The sequence below is a fragment of the Eschrichtius robustus genome, chromosome 17, assembly GCF_028021215.1.
Source record: "Eschrichtius robustus isolate mEscRob2 chromosome 17, mEscRob2.pri, whole genome shotgun sequence".
Classification (NCBI taxonomy): Eukaryota; Metazoa; Chordata; class Mammalia; order Artiodactyla; family Eschrichtiidae; genus Eschrichtius; species Eschrichtius robustus.
In genome coordinates this window covers 16,476,351-16,495,010 of record NC_090840.1, presented here as the reverse complement: position 1 = coordinate 16,495,010, position 18,660 = coordinate 16,476,351, and the positions used below count along the sequence as shown (strand labels likewise).

The 18,660-nt window shown below is 36.7% G+C and overlaps 1 protein-coding gene across 2 annotated transcripts in view; it reads left to right on the top strand.

Annotated features, from left to right (window-relative positions):
- The first annotated feature begins 12,212 nt into the window (after nucleotides 1-12,212).
- The window catches only part of EYA1 (EYA transcriptional coactivator and phosphatase 1), a 159,009-nt gene continuing 152,561 nt past the window's right edge, over nucleotides 12,213-18,660 (top strand). For both annotated transcript variants that reach the window (XM_068525357.1, XM_068525356.1), the window contains exons 1-2: nucleotides 12,213-12,318; nucleotides 17,475-17,524. The gene's annotated coding sequence lies outside the window, so the exon portion shown is untranslated. The remainder of the gene's footprint in view (nucleotides 12,319-17,474; nucleotides 17,525-18,660) is intronic.

Below are 18,660 nucleotides of genomic sequence, written 5' to 3'. Positions count from 1 at the left end.
GTAGTTGTAGCTCTTGCATCTCTGGTACATGTGCTGTGCTGGGTGTTGCCTGGGGCTCACGTGGACATATCCTCTGGTCGCCGTGAACCCTGCCTGGTAGCAGGCACAGGTGTGGCTAGTCCTGTGTGGTCCTCTCCAGCACCATGCTGGTCTCTATTCTTCAAGTCCTTGGTCCCCACAGTGGCCTCCAGGCTCAAGTGACCTACTAGTGGCCTCCTCATTTTCACAAAAGGCCTTTACTTAGTTGATCAAGTTTCTTGACACTTTTGTGTCCCCACTGGAGACCCAGGAATTCTTGTCCGCCTTCTCTCTGCCATACTGGGATGGGTTTTCATGCCTGAAGAAGACTTTTGTATATAGAAAGGAATTCACATCTTCACCTGTGTTTTAATAAATAGTTGTTTAGCCCAAAGCTTAAAAAGTCAACTCATAGAACTTATTTTACTTATAAATCTGGTTATTTTCCACAAAATAAGAAAAATTACTTTCACTTAGCTATTCAATCAATTGAAGCTTCTTTAAACGTTAACTCCATTTAATTAATCAAATTCCCTTAGCCATTTCAAATTATAATCACAAGTCTATGATTTCAAGATGCAGTAAAGATTTCCAATATCCTAAAAAGTTGACTAAGAATATACAGAACAACCCAATGAGTATAAAATATATTACCTTACTGATCCTCAAACTTTTAAGTATTAGCAGTAAAAGTCTCTGCTTTCTTCATTCATGTCTTCACATTTTACATTTTTATTGTAAAATATAACCCATATATATACATTTTTTTATTTTTTTAAATGTATTTCTGTGTATTCCTGGAGTTATATGATAAACTTACCAGATCCCAAGAGAATACCAGGTAAGGTTACTAGTTGTTGGTTATTGACCATTCAGTGAGACAGAAGCCAGCAGTGGATAAGGGGTAGACTAAGTAGAAAAGAGGGGTAAAGACGTTAATATCAGGCTGGTGGGTATGGGGAAGCATAAACAAATACATAGACACAGGAGTGAGCATAGGGTATGGGTAACAGAAAACAGGATGGTGTGGACTAAGTGGGCGCGGGGGAGGGGATGTGTTAGATAGTTCAACTAGATAGTCATGAAAAAACTTTCAGTTAACTTTCAACTATTTACATTCTAATTATTCATGCTCTTTGTGTTTATGTCATGTTATAGTATGAGCAAGAAAGCAGAAAGAAGAAACGAATGGAGATGAAAGTCAAATCAGGGGTGTTTATTGTTTGTGCGGAGAGACTGGAGTCATCCTTAATTTCTTTCTTTGCCTCAAACCCACATCCAATCTACAAGTTCTGTTGGCTCTAGTTCCAAAATATGCCCTAAATCTGACTGCGTATCATCTCCCCATAAAACCCTGGTCTAGATTATCACCATTTCTCACCTGGACTACGGCAGTAGCCCCCTCATTTGCTTCCCTGCCTCTGTTCTTGGTCTCCTGTTGTCTATCCTACACCTACAGGCAGCAGCCAGAGTGCCCTCTCTTACGTATAAATCAGATCATGCCATTTTTCTGCTCAAAAACAAAACAGAAGCAAGCAAACCAAAAAAAAAAAAAAAAAAAAGAAAGAGAAAAAAATAACCTCTAGTAACTTCCTATAACACCTAGAGTAAGATCCCAACTCCTTACCTAGCCTACAATGCCCCGTGCTCCACACCAGCCCTGGTCCTGTTCTTTTCTTCATGTTCTCTATCCTCCGGTTCTTTCTTTCTTCCCTCCTACTTGTCAAGCTGTTCACTTTGAACTTGCTGTTTCTTTTGTGTGGACCACCTTCCTCTCCCCTGCCCACCCGCCCCAAGATTTTACAAATCTATCACCTTTTCATCATTTGTGTCTCAACTCAAGTGAGTCCTCTTCCAAGAGGCTTTCCTTGACTAGCTGACATAGCACCCACCACTTCCCTCATGTCCTTCTCTACCAAATTTTACCTGAATTCTTTTCTCTGCTTGTCGATAACCATTGCGTGCGCACACACACGCGGGAGCAGGAAAATGTCTATTTTTCTACAGTATATTGATTTTAATCAAAATTATATGTACATCATCTTACATGTCAAAGAATTCTTTAAAAAAAACACCACCTACACGTATGCGCTTTACAGCCACAGCATGTAGTATTCTACAATTCCTTTTAATAATTCAACTTCATACTCTCCTCTGATTGTTTAACTCTCCTTTCCATATAATTCAGATGTATCTACTCTTCTATCAATTTTTTCATCTTGATGAAAACTTTCCTGGTGCCTCCTGACCTTCTTCAATCTGGACGGCCATGCCTGGTTCAGAGCTATCCTCCCAGAAATTCTCTTTAACACCAACACCAGGGATTAGAGACTTCTCTCTCCTATTTCATTTACTTATTTCATAAAGGAACTTTGCTCCCATATTTCAATGGACTGTATCATCTCTTAGCTTCCTGAGAAAGGATATTTGGAAAATAAATTTTTTGAGACTTGACAAATATCTTTAATTTAAATGTCTTCAATTTTCTTACTTGTTATAAAGTTTGTTAGGATACAAAATTCTAGGTAGAGAATTATTTTTCCTTAAGGAATTTGAAACATTGCTTTATTACCTTCTAGAAATACATGTTCCAATTAAGAAGTTTGAAGTCATGACCCATGCTTTGTATGTGATCTGTTTTTTCTTTCTAGAAGGTTATAGGTGCTACCCTCCCTCCTAGTGTTTTGAAATTTCTCAACAATATCAGTTGGTATGTTTTTTTTTCCAGTTGTTTTGTTTTGTATTTATTAAGCTCTGAAAACTCATGTCCGAGGAAATATTTTAGAATTATTTATTTAAATTTTACCCTTTATTTTCTCTGCTCTCTTTTTGAAACTGCAGTTATTTGGATGTTGGACCACTAGGTTTTCTTACAGCTCCTCATTTTCTTATATTTTCTGTTCTTCTCTCCAATTTTCTGTCTCTTTCGCTCGATTCTCTGGGAAACTTCCTCAGTTTTATTTTCCAAACCTCATTGAATAACACATTTCTGTTATCCTACTTTTTATTTCTAAAGGCTCTTTTTTGTTGTTGGATGTTCTTTTTTAAAAAATTATAATTATTATTATTTTCCTCTCTTGTTTCATGGTTACAGTATCTTATTTCTTGAGGGATGTCAGTTTAGTGAGAGTTTGTTTTTGTTTTGCTTCCTTTTGCCTGATCTCTGTTTCCTGCAAGTTGCTTTTCTCTATTCATTTGGTTCCTACATTTCTTGGTAGAGGCTTTCCTCAGACATAGATAATCCAAGTTGGTGGTGTAAATTGGGATGCTTTTCAGCTTTCCTCACTGCCAACACTAGATTCAGCTTTCTCAGATCTGCTAAGTCAGTTAGCAGTCAGTGGTGGTCTGCCTGTTTTTTCACTTATAAAATTTGTTACTGTTTTCTTATTACCTTCCCTTTTAGTTCTTTGGGATTTATGCTTTTAAAAAACTCTATTTAGTGTTGCTCTAGTGGGGCTGGTAGAGAAAGCAAAAAATAAATGCTCATGTCCAGTTGGCCACCTTTTAATTTATCTACTCTCTTTTATGCATACATGATAAGTGGGAATTCTGTCTGTCTTGTTTACTGCTTCATCTCCTAGTGCCCACATTTCTGGCACATACTAAATGCATGATATATATTTGCTGAATGACTGACCGGCTGGCTGACTAGCTTGGTTAGTTAGATTTCTGAACAGTGTAAAAGATGCAAAATTTTAAAATGACAGCATTGTTGGATACATCTACAATGAGGTATTTCTGAAAGGCAGAGGATGCAGACTTTATTTAAAGATACTTTTACTCTATTATGTATCCTTAAATTTTTTAAATTAATTTTTCTAGATTTTTTGGTTAAGAATTTAAAAAGGAAATATAAACTGATGTTGGAGTAACAGGGCACTTCAGGAGAAATATGTTGGGTGTAACTAAAATACAGTGTATGGTAGCTTTTTTAAAAAACTGAACCTTAACTTTTTATTCCGTTTTCCTGTCTCACCCAAACACATACGCCAGGTGAATACAGTGATTTCAGGTCTCTTCTAATTTCTTAATTTCCTTAGAGTTTGGTTATTCCCCAATGTTAGGATGGCAAATTTCTAGCACATTTTCCATGACTCAGTTTTGTTCCATAAAGTATTTTAAATATGTTTTGAACATGAGACCAACATTAACTCTCTTATGATGATAAGTCCAACTTTAGAGTTTCCAACGGGGGGCAAATATAACAACATGTAAGGAAAATAAAGGAAAACATAGAAGCAAAGGAAATTCAGGGAAATCATTTTTCTTTCACAAACCCCTGGCATGTTCCCTCAAGTAGCCAAGTATGCATGTATTAATTCATTTGAATAAACCTTATCGAGTACCTATTATGTGTACCAAGCTGTGCTAAAACTGGAAACTCAACCATGCCCTGTCTGGGCACTCATTCTATAGTTGTTTAATTAAATTGATTTGAAATTCAGTTTTCTATTGCTATTTTACTATCCATAAGAGCTTTCCCATAGCAGTAAACATTTTTATCCCCATGCCATTTTGGAAAGTTGTGGAACCTTCCTGCATCCTTTTTATTGTTTAGCCTGTTTACAGATTATAATTGACACTGTAAGTGGTATGACCACAAAGGGCACAGAAAAAACCCGTGCTGAAGCCAGAATTAGAACTTGAATCTGTCGTGCATTTGTTTTAGTCTAGTGAGTAGTACCCTCTGAACTGTAGATAGATTTTAATAATTCTACACATTTAAGGAAAAGGGCACCATTTAAACCTTGAACAGTAATAGAAATACAATCAAAGAAGATGGAAACATAGGGGAAGGAAATCAAGATTATCATATGTTGCTTCCTGAGGTCTTCACATGAAATATCTCATTTAAAATATCTTTTTTTGGGATTTCCCTGGTGGTGCAGTGGCTAAGAATCTGCCTGCCAGTGCAGGGGACACAGGTTCGAGCCCTGGTCCGGGAAGATCCCACATGCCACGAAGCAACTAAGCCCGTGCACCACAACTACTGAGCCTACGCTCTAGAGCCCGCAAGCCACAACTACTGAAGCCTGCGTGCCACAACTACTGAAACCCACGCGCCTAGAGCCCATGCTCCACAACAAGAGAAGCCACCGCAATGAGAAGCCCGCGCACCGCAACGAAGAGTAGCCCCCGCTCGCCGCACCTAGAGAAAGCCCGCGCGCAGCAACGAAGACCCAATGCAGCCAAAAATAAATAAAATAAATAAATAAATAAATAATCTTTTTGCAAATCTAGGTCATTCATCGGTTAGTAATAGGCATGATTTTGGGAAATTGTAAACAGAAAGCTTAAGAGATGTCGATTCCGCCTTTTAAATAATCTTCAGTAATTAATCATGAATTAATTTATCTGTGGAGAGTTAGGTCATTTTTTTTTAAAATTTATCAAATGCAGTGCCTCCCAAAAGAAATGAGTATACTAGTAACAGTACTGTAAATGTAAAACATACAAAAATCTGCATATCTAAAAATGTTGTCTTTTTTCCCCTTTAGAATGGCTAAGTCACAGACACGCATTCTTTAAAAAAGGCCTAGGATCCAGCTGGCTTTCTGATTCTTGTCTTGAATAACTTCTTTCTTGTTTTCCGCTCTGTTTTTGTCCTGGCCCTCCTGCACCTCCTCCCTAGCCCGCTCCAGCCACTTTCTGCTGGTGAGGAAGAGCCGTCCTCGCAGGCAAGGACGGGAAGGAAAGTGAGCAGCTCTCCCAGGAGGCCGGAGCTAATGGGGGTTTTGCGGATCTTTCAGCAGGGGCTGTCGATGCTAAGCGCGCGGTAGAGGTCTCCTTTACTGGCTCTCTGACCTCTCGGTAAACTATTTGTTTTTCCTTATATTGATTAAAAAAACAAGCCACCAGCCTGTAACTCCCTATCAACCAGGTGTTGTTTTTAAGAACCATGCACATTTAAAATATACGATTTCAGGAAAAAACCCTGATCCTGGACTTGGTTTTACTTTGCAATTCAGGTAAACCAGATCATCGATGATATTACAACAGAATCCCTGAAAGAAGCAGCAGATGCTTCCAGACTTCTGTTTTTTCAGAGAATATGAACTACAAATTTAAAGGATCAGTCTAATATACCCAATATTAGGCCATCTGAAATAAGAATTCTTATTAATTATGAGCATCTAAAGACTAAAAAAACTTGAAGCTTTGTTTACATTTTGTCCATAAAAAGGTACTCTTACTATTCAAACAAACTGAAGCTATTGTTTTCCTTAGCATGTAATGCAGTCTACTTTTTCTTACTTTATAGCATTCTAAAGTAAAATTCAAAAACCCAAGGCAACTTGATCGCCTGCAAGTATGAATCTTTACAGTAGAGAAATCTCTAGATTGTATACCTATTGACATTGCTTAATAAAAACGTCTAGAATAATGGTGCTTCTGGTTGTGTTTCCAATAGCAATGTGATTGCAGCACCCTGTGGATTAAGTTACCGATCCTTTGAATTCTGACCTTCTGTCTAAAACAGCTTTAGAGGTTACTCTTTTTTTCCGATTTGGGAGCCTAGAGGGGGGAAAAGTTAATGCTGTTTGAAGGAAGAAAAAATTTCTATAGGTTATTAGATTTTGGTTTTTTTATTTGTCCCCTTCCTGGCAAATCCTTTGTAGCAATAATAGAGCCTCTTGATTCTGAGTACTTGAACTATACCTCCAAATACATAAGGAGAATTGGAGTGCATTTTGAATGTAATTATTTCCTCGATGAATAATCAAGTGCTTATGATGGAATAGCTATTAAGATCCAAGCAATATCACATTGGATAAATAAAATTAAGGACTACCGCAGGGAAGAAATTGATAGAACTGTCCATAAAATTGCTTGTTGTAAACTCAGACCCTTAGCTGCTCTTTTTAATATAAAGAAAAAGTTGGGAATATTTATAATCCTGCTTTAGGAAGATAATTCACATTTTTTGGTAAATAATGAGAAAAAAAATATAGCGCCTGATTTGATCACTCAAGTTTAAGGATTCATCACATTTTTGCCCCTATGGACCATTTAATGTATGTACTTTTATTTTTGAACCAGCAAATTAACTTGCAATATGTGTTCGTAAATAATCAGATATTGTATAGTGATGATGTCTATTCTCTATTAAATATATCATTTCCATATATCTCACACCTTTCCGGATTTATTAACTTCATTAGGTGTCACCTTGCTCCAAAATGATGATACAACCAGGACACAGGGATGTCCGAGTGCTCCATCTACTGTTTAGCGGTAACTTTGATGGTGCTAGAGAAAGAAGGCAGATTCCAGAACCAATAGTTGGAGGCGGGGGGAAGCATATTTTTATAAAACAGGATTCATACAGATAAGCTGTTACATTATGTGTTAAAATGAATGAAGAATGTATATAGAATGCCGGCCCAGAGTAAGCACTCAATAAACGCTAATTCCCTTCCTTCTTCCGTGAGATAGTCACGTTTCCGAAGAATTTAAAAACTGTGAACTCAGCTGTCATGAAACCTGGAAAACACAGAGCAAATTTCCAGATCCTCTTAAAGGTATTGGGAGGTGCTGACAAGATGGGTTTTGCCCATGGCTTAGAAAAAAAAATTGAAGAGACAACCTGGGTTTTCTAGGTTGCTTCATGTCAACAGAAATCCATTTTATAGTTTGAGAAAGCAAAATAGCTTATTGCTCAGATTAAGCATATGATCCCAAGACCAATTATTTACATATTTTTGGCAGAAGGAAGAAAAAGTAACTCTCTTTGCCATTTTGGGAAATCAGTTGATTTTAAAAGAGAAAACCCAATATGTCCTATTTTTTTTTTAGATTAAGTACCTCTATCATCCCATTCCCTCTTCTTAAAAACCTACTGCTGCCTTTGTTATCATTATTAGTTTCAAGAAGTGCTGCTCAAGCTTTCTATTAAGAATAATTTTTTTAAAAAACATCCTATAGGCAGTCATTACTACATATGATAACAAGTCTCCCACTCTACATAAATAAATGGGTATTATTCATATGTAATAACCAATGTGCTTATTAGGGAGCCAGGAAATAGATTATATTTCCATATTGTGTTGGTATAAAGACTCTAATTTTTATTACAATAATTTTCCATGGTACAGTGAATAGCTAGTAATTGCCTCCTTAAATTTGCTGTTAAAAGGTATTCATCTTGGAATTTGAATGGGAAACACTTAGCAAAATACTGGTAGACATTCAGTTTGGCGGATTTAATATCATTCTTAAAATAAATAGAGGATGTTTTACTTGGTTACGTTTCAGCAGAAGGCTACTGGGAGCAGGGCCCTCATTGCAGGTCTCGTGCCATTGGGAAAGAGTAGGTCATGGAAGTGACCACTCCACATGCCAGCAAGGATGGTAATGTCAGCCATCTAGACACTGTTCCAAAGGTTCCATTAAAAGCCAGGAATGTAGAGCCATGGCATGGACCACGAGAAAAAGAGTTATCTGGAAGCAGAGACACTGGAAGTACAGTATTTTGGAATATTTGCTGTTCTACTTTGAGCAGTTTAAATCACAAAATGTTGAATATTTCCAGGTATTACTGATTTTAAGAATGTGGAAGAAATAATAACTAGGATTTCGCTTTTGAAGAAAAAGCACTGATCTTTAAGTGCTAATACTATTTTGCAACTTACTGTACCATTATTCTTGAATAAGAATCTTCAAAAAGAATGGTAGAAACAGAGAGGTAAGAGATAGTAGGCATCAGACCAGGTAATTGCATGCATGCTTAATTCTAAAATGATTTAAAGGTAAACAAAAATAGAAGAAAAAAGCTTCTGAGTCTATCTTTTATCGGAAACTTCACAACTACTCAAGAACTGTATTATCGTTCCTGGAATTGAAAAAGGGAAAGGGAGACGTGTTTTAGCTTTTGCTTTCTCAGTGTTTGTTATATTTAATTGGATTAATCAACTGTATATTCATGTCGTTTTAGAAAAGTTCCAACTTACCTTTTCGATTGTTCTAATGGATCCCTTATATCTACCCATGTCTTTTCTTTTTTAATTAGGCACATTTATTTTTGTAATCATGCCTTTATTTAAACTTCTCTGTTCATTGAACAGCACTAACAACTTCTGTCAAAATTGCAGACTTCTATATAACCAGGCACATATCTAGACAACAGTTTGCTCTGTATGATAAAACTTGTTTGGAGATACATGAAAGATATCATCCTTTTTGAGGGTATTCAAACATTTTGTTACAGTTGACTATTCTAAGCGTTTTCCTTTTCCAGATAAAATTTAATTTTTAGTGTGGAAAAGGCATATTAGAAATTTTTTCCTCCTATTCATATGTTTATGTGTTGAAATTTTTCCAGGAAATAACAGATAGTAATGTTTTCTGCTATCACCTGTTTTTACTAATGGCGGATTTTTAGCAAATTTTCCTAATTTCTGTTGTAATGGGTATGACTTTATTTAGGGAACACCTTGGTCCTTAAAGTATATGGTTAAGTCATGTAATTATAGTTGTGAAAATTTAGAAATAGGAAGTTAACAGTACACTACTGGGTCTTCTTAGTAATGGCTTACATTTTGGCTATTTATCAGAGGATAACTTATTTTGGTGTGAGTTGTATGGTATTTATTAAATATTTGATATTCAGAGGTAGTAACCAGACAAAATTTATGGATACGCATGTGATTGTTTTTAGGCCATCTAATTTTGCTTTAGGAAAAGGAAAGCATTTAAAAGTGATACACACTTTTGGAAAGTTAAAAAAATAAATAAGTGGTATACATGGATATTTCTTGTAGCCAATGACTAAGTTCTTTGTTACATAACTATGCAGCATGACCTATATCATATCAATTAGTGCTCACATTACATTCATCATGCTTTTCATCATTTTCTTCATAATGACATGCATCATTTCTTTAATGGTTCTTGTTTGGTTATATAAATAAAAATAATTGAATTTCAATATAAAAACTAATGTAATGTGATAAATTTGATTACATAAAAGTCAGATATGTTACATGATATTCCTGCTGACTTCATATAGTTTGTGTCTTCTGGATTCGCCAGTATAATCTTTCATGGATCAGAAAAATAATATTTTATCTTTTTATACCTAAAATAATTTTTAAACTATGGGAAACATGGCCACAATAGCTTAAAGTTTCAAATATGGTTGAATTCTCCAAACAGCATCTCAAATTTTATATTTTATGGAGCTTAGAAATAAATATGATAGCAAAAGCAGTTACTGTGTGGGTCTTTGATATCATAGATTGAATTATTTTATCTCACGGCACTAGAGACCTCCATTACATGCTGTATTTTATTTTCTGCATATATACTCTAGTATACTGAATAACCGATACTTCTGGTCTGGGAAAGTGCTGTAGGTGGTAACGTAATTCTATTTTGGCTGCATGAACAGATCCAATAGCAAACAACTGATTTTTGACCTTGCTTCCCAAATATGGTAGGTGGCTAGCCCATGATTCCTTGCCGGTACCATACAAAATGAAATCCTAGGTGACTTTGCAGTTTAAGCGGTCTCTTAGGTTTGACAAAGTGTTCTCTTCTGAGGAATTTAGATTGGCATCCTTGGTGGGGGGTAGGGGGTGGGGAGTCCATATTGAATTTTGGTCATTAGAAGCTTTTTCTTTGTTTGCATTGGAATGGTGCTTTCATTTACAAATTAGTAAAGTAAAGGTAAGACTGTCTGTTTTATGAGTTGATGATCTGAAATGTATTATAAAATCATTTAACAAGTTACTGTGATTTCTAAAATGTTTTTTCATACCAAGGCAGGAGCCTTAACGAAGAAGATGCTTATTATTACTAATAAAAAGACTAGATCCATAGAGTAGTATTACTGTTAATGACGAAACAGTTTTAAGGAAAATCCAACAGGTATAAAGATTCTATTTTAGAGTACAAAATTGGTTATGATGAGTAAAAATAAACATTTGTATTTGAACTATGGTATAAGGCTGGCAAAAAGCAGTATAATAATTAGTCATGTAAGTGATGCCTTCTTTAAATATTTGAAATCAATATAATGGTTAAGTTATTGATCTAATAACTGAAGTCATTTATTTGCCTAAAACATGATAGTAAGTAAATATTTTAAACTGTAATTTAGTCGTAATCTGAATAGCTCAACTACCTAGGTGAGCATTGTAGACTTTCATGCATAGATTGAGTTTAGTTAGAATTTTTTAAAAGAACAGACTGTAAGGAAAGAGTTCTAGGTAAAATAAATCTTTTCCCCCAGAATCATTTTAAAATATCAACACTGAAATATTATCTGGTTCATATCCAAAAAAATTGCTCCTGTAAAACTTGCCATTCTAGAAATCACCGCAGAATTAACATTCAGGCTTTCATTGTTAAACTGATAATAGCTTACACGTTTGCTTTTTCTCTCCCTTTGCTTACTTAATATGGAAATGGCCATTCTAGTTTTCATTTTCCCCAGACCTGTTAGTTGTTACATTCGGAAAAAAAAATTTTTTTTTTGGAAAAGTATCGATTCCCTAAGTTTCAGGGCCTGAAAACAAGTTTTGGAAAAGTATGAAAGATAACGTGTAACTACTCCCCAAAGCTCGTAATTGGTAGCTGCTGTAGCAAGAGATGTGTGTTGACAGTGTCTCCGAGAAGCGATTCTCACACAGCTGTTTATTCAGATAGCATGGGGCGCGTTCATTTACATAATAAATTTTTTCGGAGCAGCAAGGTTGAGTCAGAGAGAGCAGGGCTCCTCTCAATTGTTGCATTTAAACCAATAAGGATAGGACAAGAGAATAGCTGTGGTTTGCGTTGCAAAAACAAAAAAAGCCCCGAGGCTCCGCGGGCAGACCTACAAGGCTGCGCCAACAGATCGAGGGATGCGATGGTGCAGTTTCTTTGTCTGGGCTTCTCAGATGCTATCAGCTGCTGCTGTTTAGAGGGAAAGAGCGCGGGGCTCAAAGCGGTGACTAAACAGGACGGTGGGAGCTGATGGCTGCGAGTTTGGGGCGAGGTAGAAACTCTCCAGTGCCACTTCCGACTCTGAGCCTTCCTGTTGCCGTCCAGTGTGGCGGTTTTCTCGCCGGGGCCAGCGTGTGCGCTCAGTCGCTCGGCAGCCCGAGCCTGCAGCGGCGCCCAGGCGGCGGTCCTCGCGGCCCCGCTTCCCCGCGCGGACGCGCTCCGCTGCCCGAAGCGCCGGGCTCCGCCGAGAGCCCCTAAGAGCCCTCCCCGCGTCCTTACCCAGGAGCAAAACTATGTCAGGAATGGAGGTTTGCTAAACCAGAAAATTCGAAGGAGCCCAGGAAACTGGTGGATGCAGCAGATGTAAGCGCTGTAAGTACAAGCTGACTGTTTGAAAAACTGTTCTGAATGACAACAGCTGTCCTGTGGGCAAAGCCCAAGATAACAGGAGCGCTTTGAGTTATTGTTTTGATTTGTTTTAAAAGACAAACATTAGGGCGTGGGGAAGATTATGACACTTTGTACCCAGTGCTTTATGGGCCACTGGGTTCCATCGTAAAAGTATAAGTTTTAACCCCTAAATTAGCTGAGCGATTAGAATCATTAAGAGGTAATTAGAAATTAATTGTTAAAGATGACTTTTGTTGTGCTCTATGTAAGTAAGTATATTGCATCGCTATATTCTTGTAGGGAGATCACTTCATTATCTCTTTTCTGCACAAACCTCAACTATTACTGTGTGATACTGATTAAAGCGGTATCTGTCTATATCCATTGCAACACACAGATAACTTTTCCTATACATTTTAGTTGGATTGGAGAAAAGGAGGAAGGAATTAACATTTTCAAAGGACAACAGATAACAAAAATAAATTGAAACCACTTTTTAAGGAAGGAAATCCTTTCGTTTCAATAAACAAATTTCCCAAACATTATAGTAAAGGGCTCATCTTCAAAAGGTGAAATAATAAACATTTGCCAAATTAATATATTTCTCACTTATTGACACTTAACAGGACTTGAATGGACCTTGAAATTAAAAACAAGGTTCTTAAACTTTTGAATTACCACTTAAAATATTTGTCATTCAAAATCAGTATATGAATTGCTAATGACTCATGGGCTTATATTTCTTGGGAGGAGTTTTTGAAACATTTAAGCGCAGCTTTTGCACGAATTCAGTAAATTCAGAGCTGTCACTGAATGTAGACAAGTGTTTTTATGTTTCATTTCTTAAAATGACAAGGGATACAAAAAGTCATTAGTTAAGCACATAGTGTAGTCTTATAGGCTGGGGGTTGTTTCTTGATGTGTCTCTCATAGTAGGTTTTATTTTAGGCGTGTGAGTCTTTTCACCCACCGTTTGCTATTTGAAGACATGCACACACGAATAGTCATGCTTTTTTGCATTATCAAATATTTGATATTTGCTTTCTCGCTGCTTGAGTTCTCCTAAGGCCCAAAGTGTTCAGTTAAGTGAGCAAACAGCCCTGGATTTTCAATCCTGAAAATTCTTCGTGGTGACAGACAGAGCAGCCTAACTGAGCCACTGTTCAGTTTTAGAATGCCAAAGGGAAGTCAACAGCTCTGGGAGTTTGGTAGACATAATAAATGATTTTCTCAAAAGAAAATTTCCTCTTAAATTTGAAAATTTATTTTGTAAGAATACCTTGGGGGAAAAAATACTCGCAGTGAGAATAAAACCCCTTCCATTTAATCAACTATCGAAAGTATTACATTCAACATCTTAAATAAATGCTAATTTTGAAAACAATCCGTCAAGTCTATAGGTAGAATCAGTGTCCTTCACGTACTTGTTTTTGTTTTCCTGGGGACTCTGTTTTGTCATTTTCTTTAAATAAGATACTTTAAAAAGTGATACAGTATATTACATTTAAAATCAGTAAGGGTGTTAAAGAATTCATTTTATGGAGTCCGATAAAGAAGGAGGTAGGTGTTAACACTGAAACGACATCTACCTCTTCCTGGAAGTTCATTTCAATTTTAGGTTTAGATTTTTATTACATCATTGACACCATGGTTGGAAATGTTGATTGAGGAATATTTTAGCAAGAATATATTCTGATTTAAAAGCAGGCTTCTGCCTAAGGCACATTTTTTTCCCTATAAAATACACTCTGATTAGAAAATTGCCATTGTCTTTCAAATTTGGGAGTACTCAGGTTGATCTGTGGTTGGGCAAAACTAGCTCGCCTGCCAACTCTGTTTATTTAGATAAGTTCAGTACTTTCACTTTGAAAATTTCTTTTGAGTTTGAAAAAAAAGTTTAAAATTATAGTCATTTTATAAAAATTGCTTCTAGCAAGCAAAAAAGCCAATGGAAAACCCATAATTTAAACAAGTACCTACATTTTATTTGCTCTCTGCTGCTGAGATCTAGAATCCCTTTCCATTTACAGTTTACTTTTCACAGAACATTATTAACTTTTTGGCTTCATACACGATCTTCTGTCAGATGCTTTTGATTTGTAATTTAGCAAAGTATAATAAACAGTGCAAAAGTCATGAATTTTGCTCTGCATCCTGAGCTCTGTGGTAGGGGAAAATGTGATAAAATGTGTACCTTAAGTCTTGTTTGATGATCTCTCAAAGCAAGTTTGCCTTCTGGAAATAATTTCTGGGGTTGAAGAGCATGGTATTAACAGATTTAATGTGGCTATTCAATGGATTGGCGAAGTACCATGTGAGGTTTAACAAAATGAGAGAGACAAATTGAACATCAACAAAAGTTACATCTGTGAAGAATTAGAAATTTAATTAGAAAAAAGGCAAACTTAAAAGACCTCATTAACTAATCAGAAGTCAAAGTTACTAGTTGAGGATTCTTGAATTGAAATTCTAAGAAGTTCTGCTCTCTTTTTTCTCTGTATTTTCACAACTCTGTCAGTACGCTACTCTGGGTATTCTCTACAAAGAGTTTTAAAAAGCATTAAAGTGAAATGACTTCATTGTAATCTAAGATGACCATTTATAATGTTATGGGAAATATTTTTGCACTCCTAGGAGCATTTGAATTAAAAATACCAGATTAGGAGGAGACAAGAAACATACTAGGTTTATGGATGTAAAGCAGAAAATATGAGCTTACTGAATGCCTAACAGCATTTTTCTGAAAACCATGAAATATTTTTTTTCTCTTTGAATGGAAAGGCGCCTAATTAATTATTTTTGCAGCACATTGTGTTTTTAGACCTTGAAAACCTAGAACCTTCCAGAGATATTGGCAAACATAAGAGAAAATCAATGCCAATCAGAAATAGGTGTTCTTTTTAGATAAGTCATTACAAGAGTATGTTTTCTTACTGCACTGTAATCTTGTACTACACATAAAAAACTAAAAGCATGTGAAGTGTAGCATTTTGTAAACTGTAACTAATTTTGCTCACATCTGTGTCTAATTGTTGTCTGCATTCGCATTCTTGAGAGTAGATTTATTTTTCCTGGACCACGATGTGGATTCAGCTGACCAGCCTAAGTGAGGATTAGTTGTTTTAAAGTTATTTTGATTAAAGAGTCATTTTTAAAAACAGTAACACACAACACATGGTTTAAATAATCCTTGAGACACAAAAGAATATATCTGATGTATACTTAATAAAATGAAGATCATGGATACGGGTTCAAAAATTGTAGTGTACGAAGTACAGTAGAGACTGAGTCCAGCCAGCCTAAAAAAAAGTATGTTGCTGTGAAAATGCATTTTTTCCAGTGAGAAAGCATGTTAGAATGATTCTTATTTTGAAGTTCATTTTTTTAAATTAACAGATTGACTTTGCAATTAAATAGGATAGGTTAAACCTCAAATATAAATATAATCAAACTTTCAAAGTATACAAGGAAACTAAAATTAGGTTTCTAAGATGATACTATCTAGCTAAGGTTAAAATAGGAATGTATTTTAATATGTAACAGAAAGTATGTTTTACATACTCTTTCACATAATTAAGCCAAGAGAGTTCTTAAAATTAAGTTAGTTCTCACCTATAATTTATTCCAGGTGTATAAAAGTGGAAAAAAAGAGAAAAAAAGGAAATTTATCCTTGAGGTATATTGCTGCAGTTTCTAAAGGAAAACATTTAATCTTGTGTGAGAACGTTAATTTCAACAAAAATATCAGAAGCCAGTTGTCACCAAATGACCTATCTGTAGGCATTAAAATGAAACTTTTATTGAATACTCAGGCATCTCTTTAAAATTATTTTTCGTCCTGCACATATTTTAGAAAAGTATACCTAGAAATTTCATGTAACATTATACCAAGATATTTAGACTTTAACGATGCTTTATTCTTGCCAAAAAGGTAGTACTTTTTAATTTCATAAATCATAATTAAAAAAATAACAGGACTCAACAGAAGATGCTTGGCTGGATAACTTTAATGCCATTTGAGATGCTTCAGTTTTTTCTTCTTTGTTCTGTAACCCTAATTGATGTCTGTTCCGGTTGAATGAAAATACACATCAAAGATTTGGAATTCTGAGTCATTTTAAACGTTATGCAGAATGCCCTTTACCTCCGAGGCAGGCGTTAGCCTGAGCTTGTGGGCCAGCAGCCCACCCTCACCTGAGTTTATCACCTGCTGGCAGTTTTGCTGTCTCTGGACGAAGGGCAGTGACTAGCAAAGCCTGCAAGCTAAGTTAGCTGTTCAGTGAAATGCCAAATACAGATTCATCTGGAGACAAAAGAGACCAGAACTCTGGCCAGCTGAGACACTGAAGTGATTATTCAACTCTCCATTCTCTCTCCTGGTTTAAAAGGTGGAAAATTAAACCAACAGCGAACTGCTTTTGCTATTTCACCAGGCAGTGATGGATTTCCCTGAATTTAAACATCCACTGAATTTTCAATTTGCTTGGGTACATGAGCACATTGCTCCACGATGGGACTTTGGGGAGGAGAACTTGCCTTTGCCATTTCTCGTTGAGTCCGGCACTGCCTGAAAGTGGCCCAGAAGCCGTTTTGGTGAATGTTCAATGACAAATAGTAAATATAGGAGAAAACCATCATGATAAGGATAAGAAGTGTCCGGAGGCAAAGGCGTGGGCGGGAACTCGATTTCAGCTGCTGAGAGCAGGAGCTGAAAGATCTTCTGAGGATGCTGGAGGGGTTAATGCTTGAACTGCTGCTGTGAAACACACTCATTTTGCTAATAGCTATTTTTTTTTTCCAAGCACCTTGTCCAAGCTGCCTGGATAAGGCTGCTTTGCATGTTGATTGGGGGAGGGGTAATCCCGTTTGCAGCTGTCATAGGCCAGTGATGAATCACTATCCCGTCATTTGGCTGCCTTCCCCCCCTAACAAGGGGAGGAGGAGGGCAGACCTGGAGGAGGAAACAACAGTGGAGACCTCAACTTAAAGACAATATGCCTTTCACCGCTGCAGTATCCTCCTTTTTCTCTTTTGGTTAAAAGAGAACATTGTAGTCCTGAGCCACGTGGTCTGAATAATTAAGAACTGACACTGAAGCAGAGTAACAACAGCTTCTAATTTTTTACCCCTGATCACAGGTGCAAACATCTCAAACCAGTTCAGATGTTGCTGTTTCCTCAAGTTGCAGGTAAGGATATCGTTGATATTTGACATTTGGGGAGATTACCTTTCTGTGACCCCCCCCCCATCTATTTTTGTCTAGTATTTCTTAATTATTTCTATTAATAGCCTTGGTTGGAAATTACTTAACCATTTGTGTGTGTGTGTGTGTGTGTGTGTGCGTGCTTGTAAAAAAAAATTGTTAAATATGTAGAAAGGGAAGAGGATCCTGGGTTTGCAAATGATTAGGGGTTCTAGTTTCTGGGGTTAGGAAAACTGTGAATGTGTCATGAGAATGAGGGGAGAAACACTGGATTTTAAGCCATTCCCCATTTGAATCCAGAAGACTTGGGGAAGTCAGAACTCACTTTGGAAGTAAAACGGTTCATGTTAAGCCGTTTTAAAAACTGACGTTTACAGTCAGTTTAAGTGCAGCCTCCAACTTAAAATGACTGTAGCTTTTATTGGCCTGGTGGGGATGAGGAGCAGACAGTCTTAGCTTCATACATATTAACCCCCCTCCTTTTTTTTTTTTTTTTTTTAGAAAAACACAAAGTTTAAAATAAAGTCAATGGGCCTTAGACTTTCAAACACTTGGCTGTCAGAAAACAGAACGGTATCTAGGTGTGTTTTTAGTCACTTTAAACAAATGCTCGCCTGTCTTCATTAAGAAAAGGTGCAATATAAGTGAATGGCTCTGAAATTGTGAACATGAATAGTGGCTTCTGTACCCTGTAGGGCATACGCAACTGCTGAGTCGAAGAACTTTCGGGGGGGGGGGGGGGGATTTCACTGGTTTCGTGTTGTAAAAAATGCCCAATTTGAGCAGGGCAGTGGCATTGTTCTTATTTCCCTGAGTGGGTGACAGCTGAGGTATTCTGACTGCTCGTGTTCCTGGGGACTCACTGGATGCTGGCCTGATCCCTCCTCACTTGGGCAGGCTGTATGTAATTCACAAAGCAAACAAGCGAGCCGACATCAGGATGTTTTAATGCTGCATTTGTTTCAAGGGAGACAGAGGAACAATTAAGCAGTTTACCAGAGTAAACACATGCATCAGGGACATCTCATTCCCTGTCACTGGACTATAGGCTTCAAGTGTTGTATTTGGTTTGGAGACCCATTAAATTACAATTGGGCGGTAAATTATAAGGGAGTACCTAG